This window comes from Acanthopagrus latus, chromosome 12, assembly GCF_904848185.1.
Source record: "Acanthopagrus latus isolate v.2019 chromosome 12, fAcaLat1.1, whole genome shotgun sequence".
Lineage (NCBI taxonomy): Eukaryota > Metazoa > Chordata > Actinopteri > Spariformes > Sparidae > Acanthopagrus > Acanthopagrus latus.
The window spans coordinates 9,657,593-9,682,632 of NC_051050.1; the positions used below are offsets into that span (position 1 = coordinate 9,657,593).

Consider the following 25,040-nt stretch of genomic DNA (forward strand, 5'->3'; position numbering starts at 1 on the left):
TTGATGGCAGCCAGAGATCATTATCCCCATGGGATAATGGCCCTGTGAAAGCAGGCCGTAAATAAATAAATAAATATGTTTATTCTCATCACCAATTGGCACTCAAAATGTCATTGTTCATCCTCCTCTTGGCTTGTTTCTTGACCCAGAGGTCTTGTAAGCCAGAAGGTTAGGAAGACTTCACCCACTTGTCCTTGCATGATATAAGGGTTAGGATAAGTTGGAGTCCCTACATTTATGAGAATACAATCTGTGAGTGCAGTGAAACCATAAAGGTTGCAATTAAGAGGTCAATGTTGAGCAAAGACAGTTGGACATTTACAGAGGTTGTAAACAAGATGACAGGTTAGCCAATCTAGCAAATACTTTTGCTAAATATAATTCCTCCCTGCAACATTTACATTGGATAAAATGGAGTGCAAAAAAGATTACTTGCTTACAGGGAAAACATTGGTGACAAATACATTGCATATCGGGCAGTTGCTTCCCAGTAGAAGTCTCAATTGATCCACTAATCCACCAATGCAATGCTTTTAATATGAAAGAAAAGAGAATAGCAGGAAGTTATATCTTTGGAATAAAACTTGACAAAGTCTCCATGCACCATTTTAACTGGGTAAATTTTATCAAAGCAGCTTTTAACCAAATTACCTTGTGACTGCCTCCAAAGATATCAAGATGTTAATCACAGTCGATTACTTGGTTACCACCATACTGAAGAAAAACAACCCACTCTACAGAAATGAATATCATCTGAATGGGGCAGCTCTGTTCAAACATCTATCCCTCCAGCCTTGGTTATTTTGTTGGAAAAATACACCCAGGGGATGTGTGTGATAATATAGGGCAATGTTTCTTTGTAACCAGACTCAGCCCTCCGGAGGCAATTTAAGCCAGCCCAAAATAACAACACATGGTAAGTAATAGTCATACTCCCAGGGGACTTCCATGGGATAATCATGTGACTCAAACAACCAGAAGGCTTGTTAATTATGTGTAGCCTATTACGCATAAAATCCAAAAGCCAATAGCCTTGATAGCATGATATATAGTACCTGTAGCTGATATTGTGTATTTGATGAGGTCGCATTCTGCTCGTGTGTTCTTCTCCATTCTACTATGTGGGTTTACAGGCTGGTTTACTGTATGCCATTGTGAATGGATTTACATCCATCAGATAAGCAACTTTTCATATTTTTTTTCAAAAATTAGAGAAAGATCTGTGTTTCTATAAAAAGATTAAGTACCACTTGATTTTACAGGACCAGCAATATAATGGTAAGTAGTTTATTTTAAGGCACATCATTTAAAAAATATTGAAATTACCCATAAAATATCAAAATAATTACTGTATAAAATATGTGTCGAACATTACTAGATTCAGTAATAATGTTCCTATGGTCCAACAAGCAGTCAAATCAGCAATTTGTAAGAATTTTAAGTTTAAAACATAGAACAATGAACTACAATCATCAACACAATGTAAAGAATTAACAGGTCTGATGTTAGGTCAAAGACTCCTTTATATAGTGCTGCAATGATATCTTGTTAGCATCAGGTTAGCATGCTAACTAGAAAGTCCCGGGCCAAAAGACCTCTTTCCCCCGGCCGCCCAAAGCTCTTGCGCTAGTGGTGTCAAAACCAACACTCTCATGGTAGTCCAGCTCACACCATGGTTAAATGAAAACAAGCTAAAAAGCTAACAGAAGCTACATTCATGGATGGATACATACAATACTGTCTCGGCAGTGACTCGTCACTCTGGTGATATGCTGCCCCCCTTTTTGTTGAAAGTATGAATTCAACAGCTGGCTGACTACTTCAACATATTGTACATTTTAAAGTAATTATTGCTGTAATTCGCATTTATGTCAAATACATTTCAAAGATGATGCTTGGTAATTACTGAATACTCACTACAACAATTGCAGCCTAGTAAAATTAAGTAATACAAAAGATATTTCAGCATCTCATAATATAGGGTTATATCACAATTATCATGTGCTGCAGTATCAACAGCATGTAACATGTGTGCATCTCCTGTTTATATCCCTGCCTGTGCGTTGCCTCTTGATTTGAGTTCATCTATAGTTGGTTGCATTTGTGCTGAGGCAGTGAGCTTCAGTAATGCAACCCACCGCTTTGTTGAGCAGCCCTGCTTCCTGATATTGATCGATCCAATCAAAATGATTAACTAAGAGAGAGAGGTGGAGGCTGGGAGGGGTGAGGGATGATCAGGAGAGCAAACAAAAGCAAATTAACGACAGGAAGATGGGGATGGATGAGGGGAATCAGAGGATGAGAAAAAAGGCAAATGTCAAAGCGAGGGAAGGACAGGAGGGTGAATGTCAAACGGGACATTAGGGAGCTGAGGGGGGTAAATCAGACTGATTCAGGGTCGAGTGAGTAAAAGAGAGGAAGACAACGCATTGCTCACATGTGTCTGAATCATCATGTCCCAGCTTGATGGCACTGTTTTTGTATGGTAAAATTAGCTCTTTGGAACAAAAATCATCATAATAACAACCTCTGTGGGTTAGTATGCTATCTGTAGTCTCAGTGCGTGGCTATGAAGAGTGCTCCGGGGTGTTAAACGAAAATAGAAACCACCTAATCACAGTGACAAAAAAGAACCTGTGCATTTGTGCGAGACAGCCCACCTCTGTTTTAAAATACCAAAGATCACCTTGCCAGGCTCTGTTGGATCCAGCTGCAGCTAATGACTTTACCAGCTCCACCTCCCAGCTCCTGTACCCACAAAACCCAACAATTTGTGTTCTTTTTATTTCATGACAGAATGATGTGTTACCAATTTGCTGCACACAGCGAAGCCTCTCAGCAATTCCAGCGTCACTGTGAATTGTAACCTGTCCTCTCTTATTCTCGCTTGAATCACTGTGCCTATAGATGAAGTAGTTTTTTGTTCTGTTTGTCCTTATATGCCTGAAAATACAAACTCTTTTAGGGCCACAACTGCATTTCAATCTACATCGAGCAGTTTTAACAATATAGGTGAGTGTTATAAGTTGCAATTTGGCAAGTCTTTTTGATTTGCAGATATTTGTATACATTTCTTCGATGGATAAGTTACATAGGTTCAATAGGTTACAAATCAGTCACCCATGAAATTGTATGGTCACGATTTGCTGCAGCATTTCTGAGAAGAAAGAAAACTTTGGCATGAGGAGATGCCCAATCGACAGCTACCTGGAAAAAAGAAAACAGTACCTGTTCATTAACCATGACAATGATGATGGAGGTCAAAAGGGATGGAGGAAAACCAAGAACAAGATGCAGCTTCAAGTGACAATCCCTGACCAGTTCTGGCCACTTTTGTTTAACTTATCTTGTATAGAGTGGTCTGCTGGGCTTTTAAATTGATGTGATTTAAGTAAACATAATGCAGAATTAAAGTTTCTTTTACAATTACAACCAGGGACTTTTTTAACTTTTACAAGTGAGGTTTTTGTTTTACTCACTTTCACTTACTAGAGTCATTTTTCATTGATGGTATTTTACTTTAAGTATAGACTACCAGCATTCTACCAAACACTGATTAATAGTCTTGCTGTTCCAGCAGCTCTGTGAGGCCATACTGAGTACAAAGCATGGATATGTTAGCATGCCAACATGCTCACAATGACAGGGCTATCATGCTAATGTTTAGTGTATTTACAGATTTCTTAGTTACACATGTTAGCATGCTAACATTTTCTAATTAGGAATAGCCTAAACACAAAGTACTGCTAAGATAATGTCATTAGTTTTGCAGGTAGTTGGTCATAAACGGAAGCATCAGGCCTATAGACAATCAGTGACACTAGCAGAAAAGTAAATGACCATCAATCCATCCAATAGATGTCAAGAGATTTAACACAAATTTCAACCTCATCCCGGAAGGTCATTAGAATTTATGATCTTGGTACCATGAATGTCTTTACTCAGTTTCAAAATGAAAATTTTGACTTGTTGTGGTGGTAGAGAAAATATCAGAAGGTCAACAAGCTAAGGTCAGAAATTAATCTCACAGCAAAAGGAGAGATGTTATGTTGTGTTATACTGTGAGACAGCTGGAGGAGCCAAAAACTCAGCTTTACATTCACACCTCAGTCAACCTTGAGCTCTCCACAAGGCTTAAAGCCTTGAAAGAAGCTGAAGAACCCAAGATGAGCTGTGCAGGCAGCAGGAGTCCATCCCTACTGCGCCAACCTCTGAACTTCTGGAGGGGACTCAAGTCCCAGACACAAGAGAAAAAAAAACATCTCTTGAAAGGATTCTGTCACTTTCTGGGATTGAGCAAACCAAAGAAGTTAATATGTCCTCCCCATTCCTGTGTGGTTTACTCCAGGTGTTCTGGTTTCTCTTACAATTTGCAAAACAACATTTAATGCATTTTTAAAAAATGGAATAAGATCAATTAAACTCTTGCAAATATAGCTTTATTTTGTAGTATGTAGTAATTAGTAATGTATGTAAAATAGGGGACATGAGGTGGGGAAACATTTCTGTGTGTGCGCGGCCGCGCGTGTGTGTGTGTGTGTGTGTGTGTGTGTGTGTGTTGCTCATGTCTCTCTTGGTGTCCTTTAGTTACCTTGGAGCAGTAAATCAACCTGTATATGTCTGCCGTTACGATGGCAGTTTATGAGTTGACAGCACATGCAGGTAGAGATGGAACAACAGATATATGACTGTGTGTGTATAGCTGTCAAGAGCAGCCATGACACCCACACATGATTTTGTACAATAAAAAAAAAGTAGTAAATAGTAACACACACAGACACTGCACAACCAAATTCTGCAAGTATACAGTGGGTCGGCTTTCGTTGATGTTTTAAAAGGTGTTCCTTGGTGGGATTTTTGACGAAATGCGTCATGTGATGAAGCATTTGTATGAAACTGTATTCCAGGAACCCAAATGTAGAGTGAAGACTTTAAAATTGCTGACATTAACATGCTAACATTGCTATTGCAACTATTCCCTGGCGTACACTACATGCTTTAAAATGCCAGCAAATATAAACTGCATCTTCCCCAGTGGACACACAATAAAAAATAAATCAGCAGTGAGTTACAATGTAAAATCGTTTTTGCTCAGCTAAACAAGTACTAAACAGTATGTAAGAGTGCTTAAGTGCCCTTAAAAAGAGCCAAATCCAGGGTTTTAACATCAAGCCATTTAATATAATGCACAATTAAATCGAAGCCAAGTGTACAACTGAACCTGCCTGCTGATGCGGCAGAGAGGAGATTGAGTGTGGAGAACTTTAATGGATGCACCGTCACGTACACACATGAGCCCATGCTGTGTTTTCTTGTGTATACATTTTTGTCCCTTATATTTTGCACTAAGCCATTTCTGATGAGCCAAATTGCTCTTTAAAAATAGCTGACGTAGAAAAGTGGATTTGATAACCCCTCACCGCTGGAGGTAAGTGATATAAATACAAGAATGTATACAGAGTATAGAGGCATGATTCATTGCAGACAGTGTCACACTTTGTGAAGTTGTGGGTGAGACACCGATTCTTTATATTGAAACCGATGACTCACACAAACACCAGACTCCTACAGAGGATTACGTATATAAAAGAAATTGCCATTGTTAAGTTTTAATTAAATTTGGTGGCCATATATCTCAAAAGCGCAAATGTGCCCAAATCGTTTATTATATTGCAGGCTTGTGAGATGAAATATAAAGATGAAAAGTGAATTGGTTCACATATTAAACAAGTCACCACCCCAGACAAAGTCCTTAATGTGAGAGCATAAATCTGGATGTTTAAGTGAAATTGGGTTTCTTAAGTAGTTTGCCAGATGGTTCCTGTGCCCATATATAGTCATGATGCTTTCAGTGCTAAGTATTGCTCCTTATGACAGACATTTTTCTGAGGAAAATATTTGAATTGTAATGATTTCGAAGAATTTCCATCGATATTAAGACTAAATCCAGGTGAAGACAATATTCTCAAAGCATCTAGACCCTTAAAAGAGCTAAACTTAAACTGACTTAAACTGAAAAATTTGTCAGGATTGGGGAGGACTTCTGGAGTTTCTTCAGCAGAGGAAGGAGAAAAGGTCTCCAAACCCTGAATGACACTGTGTTTTTAAACGCTATGGATTGGATTGTGCAGTGATAATGCTGTTGGTCGATCCTAATTAGAGATGCGCTCTCGTCTCCTATAGACATCGCAAATATTGCCATAATGAAAGTGATCCCAGCGCTAGGATATCTGGCATTTGGAATTGGGTCCATCACAACCTGCCATCAGCTGAGTAATCACACAAACAATTACAGCTCTTTCACAGCTTCATCAACTTAGAAGCATAAGGCAACTGATCAGGTAGCTGTGTTTAATGCCCTGGGAGTGGGAGCCGGCTGACTGCTAAGGTGGATATTTTTCTTCCATTTTTCATCCCGGACAGATCCTGGTGGAGGCCTGGTTGATGCAACAACACGCCGCTGAACACATTCTGACTCCAGCTCCGTATTTAATCTTGTCATCTCACTTCCTCACTTAATCTTGTCACACCGCTCCCAGAGAGGAAGCAAATAAACATGTTTTCCAAAATGTTAGCATTTCCCCCTAAAGTGGGAGTATATGAAAGAAAAATCGCTGGACGATTTAACACAAGACCTGGCACGGCACGCACTGAGAGAAGATTAGTCAAAGTGAGTCATATAAAGTTCATGAGCCAAAGCTTGAGTAACTACTGATGAATCAATTAGCTCAACTAATCAATCAGGTGGAGAAAAAAAGCTCTTATTTATTCAATATCTTAATTTGCCCATGTGATAAATAATATCAGTATTTATTGCGTAATCAGAGTATTGTTTGGTTTGATTAATCAGCAAAATAGCTGATTCACTTCGCACACCAGCCTGTCTGTAGTTATTTCTCTTCCTCAGTGTTTGTGTTTGTGTGTGTGTGTGTGTGTGTGTGTGTTTGTGTGTGTGTGTGTGTGTGTGTGTGTGTGTGTGTGTGTGTGTGTGTGTGTGTGTGTGTGTGTGTGTGTGTGTGTGTGTGTGTGTGTGTGTGTGTGTGTGTGTGTGTGTGTGTGGAGCACTGCACTCCATTACTGTTGCCCTGCTGTGAGCCCCATGTGCCTGATGTGTCGTACCTTGGCTTTGGTTGACAAGCACGCCGCCTCTCCCTGCCACAGTGTCTAATGGTCACTTAGACAACACACACACACACACACACACACACACACACACACACACACACACACACACAAAAGAATACCGACAGCAGACAAATAAAAAAGTCAACAAACATACACACAGTACATGTGTCTGACAAGGAAATTGAGGCTAAGGATGAACAACGTGACACGTGCAAAGCACACACACACACACACACACACACACACACACACACACACACACACACACAAAGACATTCAGAGGGATGTCACAAAGTGGTGCCCAGCGTGGGACGTAGTTAAGAAAAACAGGTAGACAGAAACTCAGTGGGGGACTGAAGATAAAGTTTCAGTTCTTTCTTCTAACAAGACAGCCAGCGGCCCAGTGGGCGTAAACACACATGCATTTACCAGGATCTCCTACCAGACACTGTCTACATGTGTCTGCGAGTCTGAGTGTGTCTTACCTCTCTCACAACTAGAGACTAACGGTGAACCCGTGGAAAAATTCCACAAATACTGCATTACTTGAAATAACAATAAATAACGTATCCCAATATTGAATGTGAAGAGAGAGTTGGGGAAAAAAAACACAGCGAGATGGACCGTGATCCAGATCCTCCAGCTGTTACATTTCGGCAGAAAGAAACTTTCACAGAATAAGAAAGATTTTTTTTTTAGCTCCAGGCGACTCACAAAACCCTCTCTCGCTTCCACCTCACAGCAATGACGATAGGATTTTTACAGAGTGGGTGAAGGGAAGATTGGCTGGCTCGTTGGCATAAATGATCCAAAGCATCCCACCTCATACTGCGGCTGAAGGACAGAGAGGTATCAACACTATACAGCTTCAACATCTATATATTGCATTGAATAGCTACAGCAGTGCGTTTACACAACAATCCAGGGCTGAATTATGATTTCTTTCTCATGTGATTTTCAATCATATCCTATAGGCAATATCAGTGACGAAGACATGCTGTGCGTGTAACAGAACTCTTAAAAACCACTCATCTCTAATCATTTCCATTTAGTAATAACATTGTTCTTGTCTTGTTTACTTCCTTGTCAGTATTGGCATGGCGGCATGCTGGCTGAGAAAATGTGTCAGATAAACAGCGAGATTAGGAGGCGTAGGTGGAATGCCTCGGGGTCATGTTTGAACATCATATCCATTTGGTTCAGAGCAGAACGGGGGGGAAAGGAAGCATACTGCAGAATATGCAGTTTTTACCACATCTGTCAACTTTTCAACGAAACGGACTTTGAATTTTCTTTCAAATCTTAATAGTTGGGACTCAGACCGAAGGGCTATCTGATAACACAGTGTTGGTGTCGTCCGAGAACATCATGATTAATGTTGTTCCAGGACTGCCATATCAACTGACCACAGCATGCTGTTGTGATGTCACAGCTTGGTGAATCATGTTGTTGCTGTTCCTGGGACATCGTATTCATTATCGCTCCAGGATCATCATTTTAACGTATGATACAGTGATGATAACCAGATCTGGAGTGACCTGTTGTGGCAGAGTCACTCAGAAGATTGGGGTTTATATCCTGTTTTGAACAGAATCATACTTGGTATTTTTACACGAGGTTCACTTTTTAATTTTCTGTGTTGTATTTTTGTTCTCTCTTGCTGTTTGGTTAGGTTTATGAAACTTAAAGGCTGAGATTTAGGTAACAAAAATACAAAGTCAGGTTTATAAAAACATAGGTTGGGTGAAAGTAGACCGTTTCAAAATGCTATACAGGTTTGGAAGGATAATTTTCCTAATAAAGTGCACCTTTCCTATTTTTTTTCTGTCTTACTGATTGGTTTGGTTTAGGGAACTCAAAGACTGAGATTTAAGCAACAAAAACACTTTGTTAGGTTTAGGTAACAAAAGCACATAGTTAGTTTTAGGCAACACAAACGCTTGGTTGGGTTTAGGAAAAAAGCTTGTGTTAAAATAGACTGTTTCACAAATGTGCTTGGTTTAGGCAACACAAATACCTTTATGTAACCAAAATACGTTGTTGGATTTAGGAAAACAGTTTGGGGTAAGATAGGCCTTTTCACAAGGCTAACAAGTTTCAGTGATGATCCTGAATCAAGCAACATGGCAATATCAGATCATGCGTGAGTTAAAGGAACTCTCCTATGTCAAGAAATCTCAACAATGTGTAAACAGGCTCTAAGGTTTGCATGCATGTCACAACAGATTGACATCGGTACAGATTTTCATATTTCACATGCAGGGCACTGGCCTTTTTGTAAACAAGGATGCGGCAGACACGCAGCAAAGTCAAACAACTCCGCTCGCTGATGAGAAAACATCGCAGCTGTCGCCGCACAGCACACACAGGCACACACAGGCACACACGCTCCTTCATAGGTCTGCGCTCCACCTGCAGCACCTCCGGCTTAGATTTGTTAGCGCTCTCTGTAGAGTGCACAGCATAGCAAGCGCACGTCCCGTGGGTCAGACAGCAAGGTTAAACAGGCAGAGAGGAGGAGGCGCACAGGAGGGAGGTCACTGCAGCTTATCTTCTTCTCTGTCATTCTGTCTGCTGCCCCCTCAGGCTTAACACAAGCGCCCACATGCGTCCACACTGACACGCACATGCACGCACGTCAGGCCGTGAGCCCATGGGAACGGTATGTAAATTTTGCGCGGGACTTATCTCACACCGCTTGCCCCCCCCAAACTAGAGGGGAAGGCTGTTCTTCAGAAAGATGATCTGCGTCCTGCGTCCTGCGTCTGGCTTTCTGCTTTCTGTGTAATGGGCTTTCGACAGGAGATTTGTCAAACGTGAAGACTGCCAATGTAAAATGTCTGTAACGGCGGCGCGTCTCCTGCTCTAGCAGCTCTTTGGAATATTTCATCACTGTCAAAAAAGTGAGGCTTCGACGGAAAACCAGACGCTCATCCAGGAAGTCCACAGTTCAAATGTCAACTGGGAGCATTTCAGAGGCAGAGCGTCTGCGGCAGCAGTTCTTCAGTGCCTAACAGTTCCAACTTTTTAAAACAGTTTTGGTGTTTTTTTTAATTATTGAATGCACATTTATGATTGATGTACTAACAGATACTTTGTGGCTGTGCTTTACTCTTTTATATTACTCCATGCAGTGTGCACATCTTTATTGTGAGAAAAGAGCTTACCAGTGAAATGCTCCTGTGACTTAATGATGAATATTGGCACACTATATCTTTATCATCGTCTATAGGCATGACAACGCGGCGGGCATTGGGGGTTGCACAAACTTTAGAAAGGAACCTCTGCAGCTGCACTGCACAACTGAGCCCAGCTGGAGGTAGCCTCAAGTGAGAAGCAGGTGGCGAGTCAGTGTTTTGTCACTGTGCTGCTGACTCCTTAGGATCATATAATCTTGGGAATCAACATCCCAGAGAACCTTACATTGTAATCACACATCTCCACCCTGGTTAACACAAACAAACGGCGAGAAACAGGACACTAAAGAAGGCTTCATTCCCATGCCAGGTTCTTGGCATGGGAACCCAAGGAGTCCAAGTACTTCCTCCTGGCATTCTGACTGGAAACACCACAAATTGGCATGAGATGTGCACAGACCGGAACATGAAGGCTCTGCGGCAGTTGATTAAATCCCTGCTCCATTGTATTTCGGTATTTTTATGACATTTCATGTTTTTTTTCTGAGTCATCTGGGCGCACAGGAAGAACAGTAGTGGGATTCTGGGAGAAACAGTTTGAACTTCTGTGCGAGTTACTACCACTCATCTCCTCTTTGGCAGGCTAAAAGAAGCGGCTGGCTACTCGACGTGCATCAAAAGAGACACGCAGCCGTCTACCCCCTCACCTGGCCGCTAACTTCTCGCCACTGCCAATTTCCAATCGGTCTAGTAAAAAACTGCACGGTGCCAGAGAAATTGGGCACCTCAAATTCGAAAGACAGAGAGAAGTGATAAGTGTAGTGTTCGGCTGAGGAAGGATGGAGTGAATGACCGATGCTATTGGGAAGTGAAGGAGGAAATGTCAGATTTGCTTCATCGTTGCCAATCAACTGTCACATGCTCACATCATGGCATCCTGTGATGAGTGGGTGTTGGATTAACACAACTGGTCCAGATTGAGAGAAGGATCCGGACTGAATTTTTCAGGCCGTCTCTGTGGATTTACTTGGTCTGCCTCAGATATTCTCTTCAAAACCCAAACGAGGAAGAATTTCTTCTTAATCATGTGACCACTGCTCCTGTTTTTCCTTCTGTGTCTCCTCTCTTTCTCCTCTTGTTGTCTCTGTGACAAGTCTTTCCTATAAGCCGCCCCCCCCCCCCCTTTACCTGCCGCATCAGCAGGATGTGCGACAACAGGTCAGGTGTTAATGTGAATTCCCAGACTTATATAATCTCCCCCTTACATAATTTCACAGAGGCACACACACACACGCACACACACACACACACACACACACACACACACACACTGACAGACAGACACGCAGCGACGGCTGTCCCACTCTGCTGCTTCGCCGCCTCTGTTTGCTGTGTGCAGCAGCAGGTACGTGGAGTTTGAACGGAATGCAAAAGATGATGCTGCAGACAAGCAGGCAGTCTGGAGCATTCACTGACACTGAAAGCACTGCGTGGTTTTAAAGGCACTTTTGTCTTAACATGTGCTTGCATGTATGAGTTTCTGCGATGTCGTTTTCACAGAAATTCCAATACAGCATGCTTCTTGGGATTTGTGTAAAACCGTGTCGTGAAAAAAAAAAAAAAAAGCCATAAAATATCCACTTACATATACGCCGGTGACCTTTGGTACAGCAAACGGGTATTAGCGGGTCGCTAAATCTCAGTGGGGCTTGTTTAAAAGCCAAAAAGGATTAGACTGCAGGGGAAAAAATGAATAGGTGATGACTTTTTGGTATTTCAAAGCAAAAGTGTTAAATAACATCAGATTTTATTTTGCCAATGAAAAGAAAAAAGAGAGAGAGACGGACAGACAGACAGATAGATAACCTACTTTCCCTTCGGGGATTAATACAGCTATCGGTTAGGTTATAAAAATGGAGGAGGGGGTACTTTTAATCACCGGGGCTGTTTGGCCTGGACTCCAATTGCTGATGCTTCACTCAACCAATTAGATTGTTTCAGTGTTTCTGCCTCCAGAGTATCTCCGTGTACGAGCCTGTTTATGTAACTACAGACATGAATCGTATCAGTGAGTGATGAACAAAATCCTGGAAACAACTCCCCCCCCGCCTCCCGGCATCAGCCCATTCAAGTCTTGTCTGTGTGCCTCACAGTAATCCTCCGACACAAAATCCATCAGAGTGTAAAAAAACAAAAAAACAAAAGACTGTTTCGCGTTAAACTCCGTGCCTGTGTAGAGTTTCTCCTCATGCTGATGGAAAGGTGCTTTCCCCGAAGCAGAGATGTAAGAACAAATCCGATGACGTGAACAGACCCACAAAGGATTTAACCTCCACAAATGGACAATGACATTTTTCATCACATAATGGAAGTACATGCCAAGCACTGGAGTTTTTCAAGACACCTGGGACTGCACGTTCAACGCATTTGCATACGTTTTATCGACATTGCGGCATAAGACGTCACGTTTCAGCGACATGCACATTGACAAGCATGACTCACACTCCCAGCAGTCTATGATTCAGTAATTATGTATATATTTTCAGTATTGTGTACATTTTTTATGATGATTGTGTATTATTTAAACTAACCAGTCAGCAAGAGTGACTAAAAAGGGATTTGCTTGTTTTTAAAGTTAAAGTTTGGCAAAAAAAAAAAAAAAAATCTAGTTTTGCTCACCTTATCATCCTCTTACATTCATTTCTGAGCAGGCCAACCTCTGCCAACAGTCCGGGGAGCCGGCGGCTCTGCTTGTACTTTGAATAACCAATAATTCAAGATAAAACCAAGGACGTGATTTCTCCAAAGTTATGAATATCTCATAAGGACAGTGTTTGCACAACTTTGCAAAATATTAGTTTTGACACCAGAGTGTATAACGCTCTGTCATTATCATGTGTTAATTGAGTTTAGGTGAATTTTCCATAGATGATTTGCGAGTCACAGTCGGCAGTCTGAGATTTGTGTATATGCCTCCTACAAAACCCAAAATACAGGGCCAGGCCTGAGATGCGAATCCCAATTAAATGTGTATAACCCTAACTCCACTGGTAGCGGTGAACATTCGATATTCCCCACACTGCAAAACGAGCGAGTGTACCAAACATCAGTCCCAACAGTCATTACAGAGTCAGCCATACTGGGAAGACCATCTGAGATTGGAACAGGTTTCACAGTGCCTACAGTGTGATCACCAACACAGCTGCTTCTCTATGTAGTGCAGAAGGTACTAGACCAAAGAGGTTTGCTTCATTCAGCCTTGAGTGAAACAAAGTTTGATGTTAAGCAATACGCTGAAAGGTGGTTAATTAATTTCTCCCTGAGGTGCATTGTGTTTATCCTAAGGAATTTAATCATTGAATAAAATCCCCATATCAAGGGACCTGCAACTGGGCAGACAAGGTATTGCAAAAATGAATATTTTGGAAAGAATGAAATTAATGAAGCTTTGGTGCAACTTCCAATCAGGAGGACTGTTGCATCATTCGCACTCTCTGTGCTGATCTTGATAGTATGAGTACTACCCCCTCTGTGTGTGGGGCGTCGTCTCCTTCACCATCCCTCCACCAATCAACCTTTTCTGTTCTTCTCTGTCTTATTTCTAGTAGCGCGAGGTTGTTGTTTCAACATTCTGTGGTTTTCCCCTGTTGATACAAGTTCCAATGGTGATGTCGCTCCTGGATGAGAGAAGTGTGGCTGGATCGAGGGGCATTCAGCGACTCCCGGCCTTCACCACATGACGTCGGGAGTCTTTGAAGCTGAGGAACTTTTCTGCTTCCGTTCGCTTGTCTGCATTTCTATGGCAAGTTGGGGTTTTTCCCGGGCAGGGGGTGCTGGCCCTACGCCCAGCCCTCATCTGGGCTTGGGACCAGCCGGGGGAGGAGTTCCATTTTTTCCAACTTTCATCACAATCAGCTGACTATGGGTGTTTGGTCTTTCAGTTTAACCAACCAGATTATGGCAGGATCTTCGGAAGCCAATCATATTGTTGCTGCCGAGCTATAAATCCGTCAATTGCTGATTAAGTGCGAAACCTCCTCCATCCTGTTCACCTCCAGCGCCCCAGGTCTTAACTCACCGGAAGCCTGTTCCACAAATCCATCCAGATCTCAGCCGTTCCCTTCATCCGTTTACCTCCACCAGTGTCTAAACTCCATCAGGGTTTGTTTTTTTTTTTCTATTGAAGTTTTAATGAAACGATTCTGGAGGAGACGGAATTCCACGTTCCTTTCTTCAAATTAGAACAACAAGAGCAAATATGCAGGGGCGCCTGACATCACAACACATCCTCCTCAGAATAAGCAGTAAGAGGGAAGTGCTTCTGGACAACTGGCGAGTAGACACAAGCGCGGTTATTCTGGCTCTCAAGAATCCTGTTCCGCCCCGTCACTCACACAAGCCAGCATTTATTTACAATGCAAGCATCACGTCCAATTTACTCATGCACACGCAGTCGTAAATACAAGCGCACGCATTAATGCGCGGCACAAAAACATAGGATCAGTTGTGTTTCTGCAGAAGATGAATGGTGTTTTTTAATGAGACCCTGCCAAAAAACTGCTCTGCAGCTTCCTCCCGACGACTGATGTTTATTAACCAACAGTGACAACGTCTAGACTTTCGCAATCATGCCTCATTATGAAGCAGCTACTTGTCATGTTTAATCACACAGGCTCCAGTCAGATTAGTCTCAAAAAGCTTTTGAAGGGAAAGCACATTGTCTTGAGGACTTACTGTATCAACGTCAGCAAACTTTGTTCCAGCTTTTCATTCTTTTTCGTCTTGCCGTGTGCCCAAAGAGCGTGAGGGTCAGATCTGACTGCTATGAATTAGGCTTTGCAGTTACGTAAGCTCCGCCTCCAGCCGAGCTGTGCACAATTACTCCCGAGTGGAACGAATGCAGATTGTCACATTTAATTTGAAATAATTATATCATGTGATGTTGATATCATTTACATCAGGTAACATGTACACATGACCTTCAGAGTGACACTGGCTCTCGCAAGACTTCTAATAATTTTTGACACCAAAGGATTTTCTCCTAGTTGCTGATTTGTCATCGGTTGTCGGTGACGGCTATTACTGGAATGCGTCAGTCATCACGTCTGACTGCGTACTTGATGTGATGTTAATCTTCATGATTACCAGCCTCTGGAAATGCCCGTTCTACTGAGCACACACTCACACACACACACACACACACACACACACAGTCAGCCCTTAGCTTCATCATGCAAATTCAACTTCGTTCACACAGAGGTGACAACAGGGCATATGTGACCTGCTCACACTACATCTGCTCCACTTATGACACACGATGTCATCACTGACATTCTGACTTGGACCAGGGTATGACCAGTTTTATTAGGGTATTATACATCCTTACATGTAGTCATCAAGATGAAAACAGGCAGTGGGGACGTAAGATTAAACATCTGGTCTGATTTTGAAGGGGAATGTTGGCAATAAAACTGGCAGCGTGCGTCGTGCTTTAGCTTCTTCTGCTTTGTGAAAGATTAAACCACAGTGCAGTCCTGCATTCATAGTAAGCTCGTCGATGTAGCGGTGGTGTTGTTCCAGTTAAATAAAACAAAACTGATCAGCCCGGTCAGATCTGAACTGACGGCTCGCCTGGTCGACCTTGTGCTTCTTGGTGAAGGGCATGTTGTTGCTTGGTCTATTGATTATCTGAGGCTTACTGGTGATGATCCGGCTGGCTGGCGAGTGGCGCTGTCTATTCGAGGCAGAGCCGAGGATTTAGAGAGCGCTCGGTATGGACGTGTGCACGCCCGAAAGAGCAAAGGGTCAGGCGTGCAGTGCTGGATGAGGTCAAAATGAACCGGAGGTGCGCCAGCACTTTATTTCGGGGTTGTGACGGGCGAGGCGTCACTGGGACACTTGGCTAAATGGGCATGGCTGGCCCAAGGCAGAGCGCTGCAAAGTGAACAATGACCAACATACACAAAACAATTTGTAATCTTGCATTTCATTCAGCACATTCACACTTTCAGCTCCTTGTCGTTGATTCAATACCAGAAACGTCTCACACAGCTTTGTTAGCATAACGACCTTCCCCCTTGTGTAATTTGTGTTCCAGCTAACATTTTGAGACCCACTTTTATTTTCACCCTAACTTGCAAAACAATACTTGAATTATCTCCGGCACACACCCTACTATAATCAGCTAGAGAGGAGCTGTTTATAGCCGCTCATTTTTCAGCCGCAGTGTTTATGGTGTCACCAGAATGCTTCAGGCTTCAGCAGCAATATTCATTATTTTCTCTGAGCGAGGGGCGAACCGTTTGAGATTTCAGACCCCAGAACCTTTGCCTTGTTTTCAAATCACCAGAGCATCGAACTGCCTCCAAAACACCACTTTAATAATTGATCAATAAGACATTTTTAGACGCTAACTGCTCTGCTCAGTAAAACCAAACCCGGTGCAATAATTTCAACAGCACAGTTTGTTTTGAATAGAACAACACAAGTCCTAATTTATGACTCCAATATTTCAGTTATTGTAGATACTTTGTGAAGGCTGAAAATCAATGCTGAGGCCAGACATCAGATAGAGAAAGTTACTTAACTCTTTCAGTTCAAAGGTTCACCGTCACATGAGGGGCAATTTGGCTTGCGGGCAGGGTTTTCAAAGAAATACAGTGAATATCCACAAAAGACATCGCATGGGCGCAAATCCAATCATGGGCACAAACAGGGTGCCAGTAGTTGAAAAGCCAGCTGCGGTTCTGCATCTACCCAGAGATCCATTAGCTTCTGAGACAGTCTGCAGAGGATGTGAGACTCTTTTGTTCTTTTTGTCTCAGCGTCAGATTTACCTCCATTGTGCTGCTTCACCTTTTGGCAAACACCGTGTCCTCGGGGCGAACGCTGTCTGTCTACCTGGAGTCAGACACAAACAATACAGTGCTGTCACAAAAAGAAAAAAGAAGAAAAACAAGGTTTTGAGATGCACCAGCTGGGAAACAAACAAACAAAAAAAAAAACACTAAACATGCAAAACACATGTTGCACATCTACATGAAACCACAACCACTGTCAGGACTGCAAATAAAACCACGCATGTATCAATGCAGACCTTTGTGGACGTAAATGGAAGACGCCGGGCTACAGCGGTTTTTCTCATCTTTCTCACTTCGTAAATTTCTGTCCGTGAAGAAGTTTCAGGAGCCGTCCCAATAAAAGACTGTGATTCACAAGAGGGGTCAAGTAAATGCAGCGGAGGGGAGAGAGGTGGCCCGTAAAACGTCAATACACATTCTCCTTCTGGTTTCACGCTCCATACCTCCCCAAACTGAGCCCCACCACCTTCTCTCCGTCTCCCGGTATTGTGTCTTCCATCTCGTTCCCTTCCCCTGTTGTTGGCCCTCCTCCTTTGTTCGTTTCTTTACCTTTGCTTTTGATCGCACACCTCAGCATCCCATTTTGGCATCTCAGAAGAAATTCTTGGTTAGACTTTAGACAAGGGCCCCACATAATAACTATGTTCAACATTGATTAAACCTCCTGATTGCTGTCTTTGTTTAGCAGAACGGTTGCTTTTTTCTAAAATGTCAGAAAGAGCGAAAAAAAATAAAAAATAACAGTCTCCCAGAGCACCAGCGTGACATTTTCAAATGTCTCTGAACGCAACCCATAGATGTTCGACGATAAAAATTTAGAACTCGCCCGTCTTTTCCTCCCCCCTTTCCTTCCTCCTGCCTCTGTGCAGCTGAGCAGGGCAGCCATTCAGCCCCCCTGAGCCGGCAAGTGGAACCATTTCAAATGTATTGTTTTAACCTCGCACCTTTATGCCACCGCTCTTCCTTATTTTCGTCAATCTCCTCTTTCCATCTTCCCCCACCTCCACCCCTCTTTCTCCCCTCCATCCATCTTCACAAGGCTGTTTGAAGAAATGTTGAGCGACGTCTTTATTTTAACCCTCTGGTCCGTATCGTTCTATTATCTGCTCATTCTCCCGCTCCCCTCTCTCCCCCAGCAACTCGTCTCCGGTACCTTTTTTTTTTCCCTCCGACAGCGACAATCAGTTGGACCTTGTGAGAAGATGAGTGAAGCCCTGTTCAAAATTTTACCATTATCCCTTCCAGGTGTGTCTGAGTTTGTCAAGTTGACGTTTTTTTTTTTTTTTTTTTTCCCTCGGTGGCTCTTCGGCTTTCTTTATCTCCTCAGCACAGTTTGTATTTTCCCCTTCTTCTGTTTTTTATCATGCGTATCAGTGGAATAACCTTATACCTGCCTCCCTTTTTTTGTTTGTTCTCATCAGTCAACTTCCTCTCCCCCTTTGTTCCTCGCATCCAATCTCTGTCACCGTCTTCCACCGTGTGGATTTACAGTATTGTAAGTGTTCATATCCGACAGTTTCGTAGCAGACCTCGCCGACATCAAGGTGTGCCAAAGTGTGGAGGGTGTATGCTGGGGTCTAAATTAAGGGTGTGGTTGGGTTATAAGTGGTTCCTTCCCTGAACAAAGCATAACTTTAATGAAACTTTTTATGGCATCAAATAAAAAAATAAAAAAATAAATAAATAAAATCATACCTTAACACCATCTGTGATTTTGCATAATTAGCCAGTAACGCCACTGCTCTGTCTGGCATGTAGAATCTATGAGCCATGAAGCTCGTTTATAAAGCACATTTATGGCCTCAGAATACAGAAGAGGCAACAAAAAGACCTCGAGGGATCAAGACGCCTTAATCATTAACAAAAATGTGTGTGCGGGTTGCTGGTGCGATGCGCAGGCTGGCAAATTGTCTAAATAAAAAGAGGCTCGGGGGTTCGCAGGCGGAGACCGATTCGAAGGAGCTCTCGTTGTTCTCGTCGCGTTGGTCAAAAGCGCAAGTGGTCGGCGGCCTCATTGACCCTTGAAATACGCCATCACGGTGCTCATTAAACTGAGTTTGCTCTTTCTTGTCTGAGTGTGGAGATCAGGAGCTCAAAATGACCCACTGAAGTAGTTCAGCGTTAGCAGATTGGACTGAATAAATTGGCACAGCATAATTTTGTAGAATTAGTCTTCAAATTATCGCATTTACTCTCCTATCACTCTTTTCTCTCCCCCCCACCCGCGTTCTCCTTCCTCCCGAGGGAATACACCCATTTAAACTTTTATCAGCACTTACTCCCTTATTTCAACCTTGTATGTCTTCCTCTCCGCCATTATTCCCTCCCCTTTCACCTACTTTCCCATCCTTCCCCGCCATTAATAGTCAGTTTACAGTTTCAGCTGACGGTGTGGGGATGTTTAATGTTTCATCACTGCTCGTTTTCAGCGTCCTGAACATCCCATCCTCCCTTCGTCCATGTCTCTCGTTAAATATTCTCCATCGGAATTCCCCCTCTATCCGCTGCCCGCCTCCTCGTTGCACTTCACATTCATTCGTCTTTCATTTTTTTTTTTTTTTTTTTTTTTTTTGGTGCAGGAGTCATTCGGTTTTAAACTGTTGAGCAGCCGGGATGAGGCCGTTCCATTTTTTATCACACCGTCCTGCCTTCCTTACTTTGATTTCCTCCTTTATTGCCCCTCGCTCCATCAACTTTCACCGTACTGACGCTCATGGATTGCGCACAGATACGCAGTATAATTAGCCCAAACTCTGTGGATGATTTTTCTTTTTTTTTTTTATTTTCCCTCCATGACCAGTCTCAAAACCTTTTCCTCCTCTGCCTTCTCTGTTTTCAATCTGATCGGAGCACAATGGCCTCCTTCCTTCCTTCCTGCTTCCCTCTCCCTCCCCCCACACTAATAGTGCCGAACAATCAGTTTAGAGCCTTGGAGTGGTGATCAGTGGAACAGTTTAAGTTTTATTGTCCATCGGAATTAATCCGGTCGATACGGGTCGGCGCGGAGATGAAGCTGATAGCTGTGAGTCAGGACTGAGCCCAAATCAATAAAACTCTAAACTTTATTATGCCCCATAAAACGCATGCGTACACACAGAGACGGATTCACACCCCACCCCTGGTCAGATGCTGATGAAGACGGCAGCGCATTCTCGCCTACAAACAAACATATCAACAACATTGGACACGCGTGCTTACGAAAAAACAAGTTTAAGCCACAAAGATATAATGAAAAGTACACAAATACGCAGGTTCACACACACACACACACTGGCAGTTTTGCTCATCCATCTGTCTTCCACACAAACATTTTGGAGGCGGCCCGACCCGAAACAATGTCTCTATTCAGCATTCAGCTATGGATTTTCATGCACGCGTGTGTGTGTGTGTGTGTGTGTGTGTGTGTGTGTGTGTGTGTGTGTGTGTGTGTGTGTGTTCCCTTATATGCACATGTTCACACTTTTGCACTTGAAGGAGGTTTTTAGGATTCGACAAGCGAGCGCAACTGCTGGCACGCTGAGATGTCGGGAGAAAAGGGGGACAGCGGGGAGAGAGAGGAAGGAGGGCGGAGGAGACTGTGCAGGGGATGTAGACGCTCTTAAAAAAGGAGAAAGTTGTATAGAAGTGTTTTTCGTTTCAAGAAGTCCGGCCTCACTGACAGTGGTTTCATTTTACCATAGGAACAATCACGCTGCGCTCGGTCTCTCCCATCTTAATCTCTCTTTCTGCCTGTTTACCTCCATTTTTTCCATCCATCCGTCTCTGCCTGCTCCCCTTTCCTTCTCATAATTGTTGCTTTGTTGGACCTCGAGAGCCTCCATCACCCCGTCTTACACACAGAGAATCTCATGTCACCAGACAGTGTGTGTGGGGTCGACTGCTCGGCATTCGCTGCGACACATACTTTCCTGACGGGATGAGCGTCTGGAAATATATGATTATATATTCGCTTGCCGAGGGGTTCAAGGCTCGGAAATTGCGTGTGTGTGTGGTCAAGTTCATGTGTTTACATTGCTTTAAGTGATGTACTGCATGGAGTCAGAGAGATGCATGACCCAACACTTCTGTTATGACAGCTCGCGATGAAAAAACACTTCTCGGTTAGCACCCGCTATTGACATCGCCGTCTTTCGCCATCCATTCTTGTGTCAAGCAGCACATTACTCACACAGAAGACACGGCGGGAGAGAGGACTGGCGCGGCGGCGTTGAGGACAGTCATTAAGGCAGCGCTTTTCAGTTCCCCATCTGAACGTATGCTCAGAATGTCCTCTCTTGTTTCTTGAGTGGTAATGATATACTTTAAACCTGCTTTGCAAAAAAAGCTCTCAGGCTCTGTCACTCTCAGTCACAAAGCTCTAAAAGCAGCCGCTCGGCGTTCGCCCCCGGTGAAGTTAATCCATCACTCTGAAGGAGAAACAGAGTGTGATATAGCACATTTCAATGCATTCAGCTTAACAGTGGTGTGGACGCATAAACGAGTGGATGAGTGCAAACGAGTGTGTCATAGCGACGCAAGCAACTGCCGTGATTGCATGTGGTCACCTCCTTCACAACATATCTGTAGCTTCCTCACAGCCCAGCTGCCAGAATAAATGCTGCCAATTTAGGTTTCTGCAAACCACAAATACGTTGAAACATTACATTTCTACAAGTTGCAACTTTGTGTTCAGTTTTCATTTCGTCTGTGCTTATGGTCGGGTTAGGTTTAGCACAAAAATCCTTTTGTTATGGTCAGGAAAAGATCACGTTTTGGCTTAACTCGTTTTATCACCGCAAACACGGCTGGAAATCGTCCCGAAGTCTCCTGAAATGTACCAGGTTTTGTTTCCACTGACACATCTGGAAATCGTCACTCATTAAAAATGTCCAGTGATTTAACCCTCACGCTCTGGCAACATTGCAACATACCGTATGATCCCACTGTCACCAATGAAACTGGCGACACCAAATGCAGGAGCAGTGTGCAACGTACATGCCAAGTCAGTGCACTTCTAGGTCATGATCACCCTGTCAGTATATACTGTAACTAGCAGCTGGTTAGAACCGACTCAGAACCGGTTCCAACTGACCAATTCCATGGGAATTGTACGCCTCCAATGTTATCGATTCTTCTTAACGATTCTCTCATTTCCCTGCCTGCACGAGGTTTTCTGGTTTTCCCGAAATTGTGCGTCTCTGCGACGACTCGGACCTTCAACCGCAAGGCAGCATCATGGAGAGGAGGAAGCGATCTAAAGCTTTTCTGCATTTCACCAAACAAGATGAGAATACTGCTGTGTGTAATCAGTGCAATGCTGTAATATCGTGTAAGGTTGCAAATACCCACAGCATACTAAAACATTTGTCTACCCAGCATGGTATTAAGTACCAAGAACGTCATGTGTCGTGATCTCATTGGTAGATTTGAGCGGTAGATATTTTGTGCATCTGCTCCCTCATTTTAACCAAACTTTAGACTGTCCTCACCTCATATGTTCGCCATCTTAGCTTTACGTGGTAGCATGCTAACATAAACAAGTGCATTGGTTAGGGATGTGATTAGTCACAAGATGTGCTTATAAACAAAAGGACTGGATAAAATTAAATTCTGACCAGATGATGGAGCTGGACTGAAAAGAGAGAGCGATGGCAACAGTAAATACAATCCATCCCGACAGACTAGTGAATCGTGGCAATCGGTCCTGTGGTTGTAGTACCTAAAAATCCCCAACATGAGCCTGCATATTGCGTTCGAGGAAAAGTCTAGGTGTTCAGTTAGTAGAATATGTCTTCTGAGAATTTTGAATATCTGAGCAAAATGTCACTCCATTAGTTGCCTGGTCCAAAGTTGTGGGCTGACCCAAAAGCCAACTGACAGACCTACATTCACGTCCCCTGATCACATCTTGAAAAAGAGCAGAGATGCTATAACCTCAGGCAGGCAACCCGCTCATCGACCATCTACCTTGAGTCGAGGTTGGTTGAGAAGAATGGATGTGCTGCGCTGATCAAATAACTCCCGCAGTACCCGTGCTCACTGTCTCACTGGCTAGCTCACAGATTGAGACTGAATAACTCCACATGGTGCCAGAAATGATCAGTTAACATGCTGCCTTCCGTTGCACACAGCGAGGATTTGACTCACCGTTCCGCCTGACATCCCCAAAAAACAATGCTTTATTCGTTCCTTGTGCTTCAAAACAAGCAAGCGCGGGCATAAGAGATATCAACGCACTCGCATTCTGACACACAAACACACAGAGCAGCCTACCAGTGTCATCAGAGCAGATTGGTCACACGTGGCGAGAAAGAGACCAGAGTGATGGAAGATTGGGAGTGAAGAGAACTGGGGGAAGAGACAGCGGGCATGAAATGGCGATAAGGATGGGAGAGAGAAAAGAGGGGTAGATGGGAGAGTGGCCTGTGAGATGACCTGTCTGTCTGGGGGAACCAAAAAAAAAAAAAGAGAGAGAGAGAGAAAGAAAGAAAGAAACAGAGAGCTTCAGACAGAAGAGCATGGCCAGGGCCATCACCCATATCCTGGAGTCTTCTGGGAGACACCGTGGGAGCATGAATGTGAAAAATCTACATCTAGAACCGCACTATCCATGACTGTCACCTGCAGTAGGTCGGTAACAGGTTGCCGATGTATTCTAGTGGTTAAACTCTTTAATGATGCCTTCAGGCAGCGCAGGGCCGGTGGGAAAACACACTCATTCGATGCAAAAGCAGCCTCTGCACACACACATGCACAGACATAAGCAAACATTAGAACATTATATACCTCAGAGGTTTAAACTCAAGGTCACCCACACACACACACACACAGTGTCTGTTTGAACTGGGGCTTAACAATGGATAAGGACAAACGAAAGCAATATCACCTTTTTTCCATTTTTTTCTTTTTCTTTTTTTTCTGTCAGACAGCCAGAAGCACACAAACTGACAGACTGATAAACTCCTGATGTTTTATGCTCTGAGGCTATTAGAGAGTGTAAACATCAAATCAGACGCCAAGCGATGTACCAGATGTTTGTGGTGGAGAAGACTCGCGGGAGAAAGAGCGAAAAAACGAGAGATAATTCCACTGTTCTTTACCAAAAAGAGGAATATCCAGCAAAAAAATAATAATGCTGTGGCTCAGTCACTCACAGGGAGTCAGCGTACTTTATTGCAAATGCAATAACCTTTAACTTTCTCTCCATCTCACCAAAAACGCCTACACCCATAGGCAAACAAATACACACAGTTTGCGTGACGCACTCCCCCCCACCCGTGGGTGGGCAGGATGAATGGCTCAGCTGTGATGTATCGACAGCAGGATTGATGTTGTCTGATTCCCAGGTGACTCATTTGACCACAGTCAGAATGGACCTCTTCTCAATGCTTCACTGACTCCCTCTATGCATCCGCCGCTGTGTGTGTGTGTGTGTGTGTGTGTGTGTGTGTGTGTGTGTGTGTGTGTGTGTGTGTGTGTGTGAGAGAGAGAGAAAAAGAGAGTAGAGTGGGGGAAAGAGAGTGAGTGTATATGTTCATGATATATTGCAGGTCTCTCAGGTTCGATGAGCACGCATTGATAAACATTCATTAGGAGGAACACAGCAGGACAGAGGGAGGGAGGGAAGAGAAGAAAAAGAAGTCAGAGTCAGGAAAGCTCGGAAAGTCATGAGGAATTATGAAATATGGCGAGAGGAGATCAAACTGAATGAATGTACCTGAATGAACTAATGCTTTTGTTACGTCCACACATCCAAACTATCTGAGTCAAAGTTGTGGAGGTCGGGAAAGGGCAAGGCCGCATTTTAATACTGTCTCATAGAAATGACCTGAATAAAATACTAATCTGCAACAGCAATTGAAAAAAAATAGAAATAAATCAGGAGTGAGTTGAAGCGCAACTTTTTTTTTTACGTTACAGCAAGAAATCCCTGTCTCTC

The 25,040-nt window shown here is 43.3% G+C and overlaps 1 long non-coding RNA gene across 2 annotated transcripts in view; it reads right to left on the reverse strand.

Moving 5' to 3' along the window:
• Positions 1 to 15,613: 15,613 nt before the first annotated feature.
• Positions 15,614 to 25,040, reverse strand: part of LOC119030160 — a 41,536-nt gene continuing 32,109 nt past the window's right edge. Inside the window, exons 5-6 of one of the 2 annotated variants that reach the window (XR_005078192.1) lie at positions 17,099 to 17,162; positions 15,614 to 16,196 (exon numbers count right to left, since the gene is read on the reverse strand). This is a non-coding gene — a long non-coding RNA (uncharacterized LOC119030160). Of the gene's footprint in view, positions 16,197 to 16,826; positions 17,163 to 25,040 lie in introns of those variants that run through there. The other variant, XR_005078191.1, reaches the window with a different exon arrangement.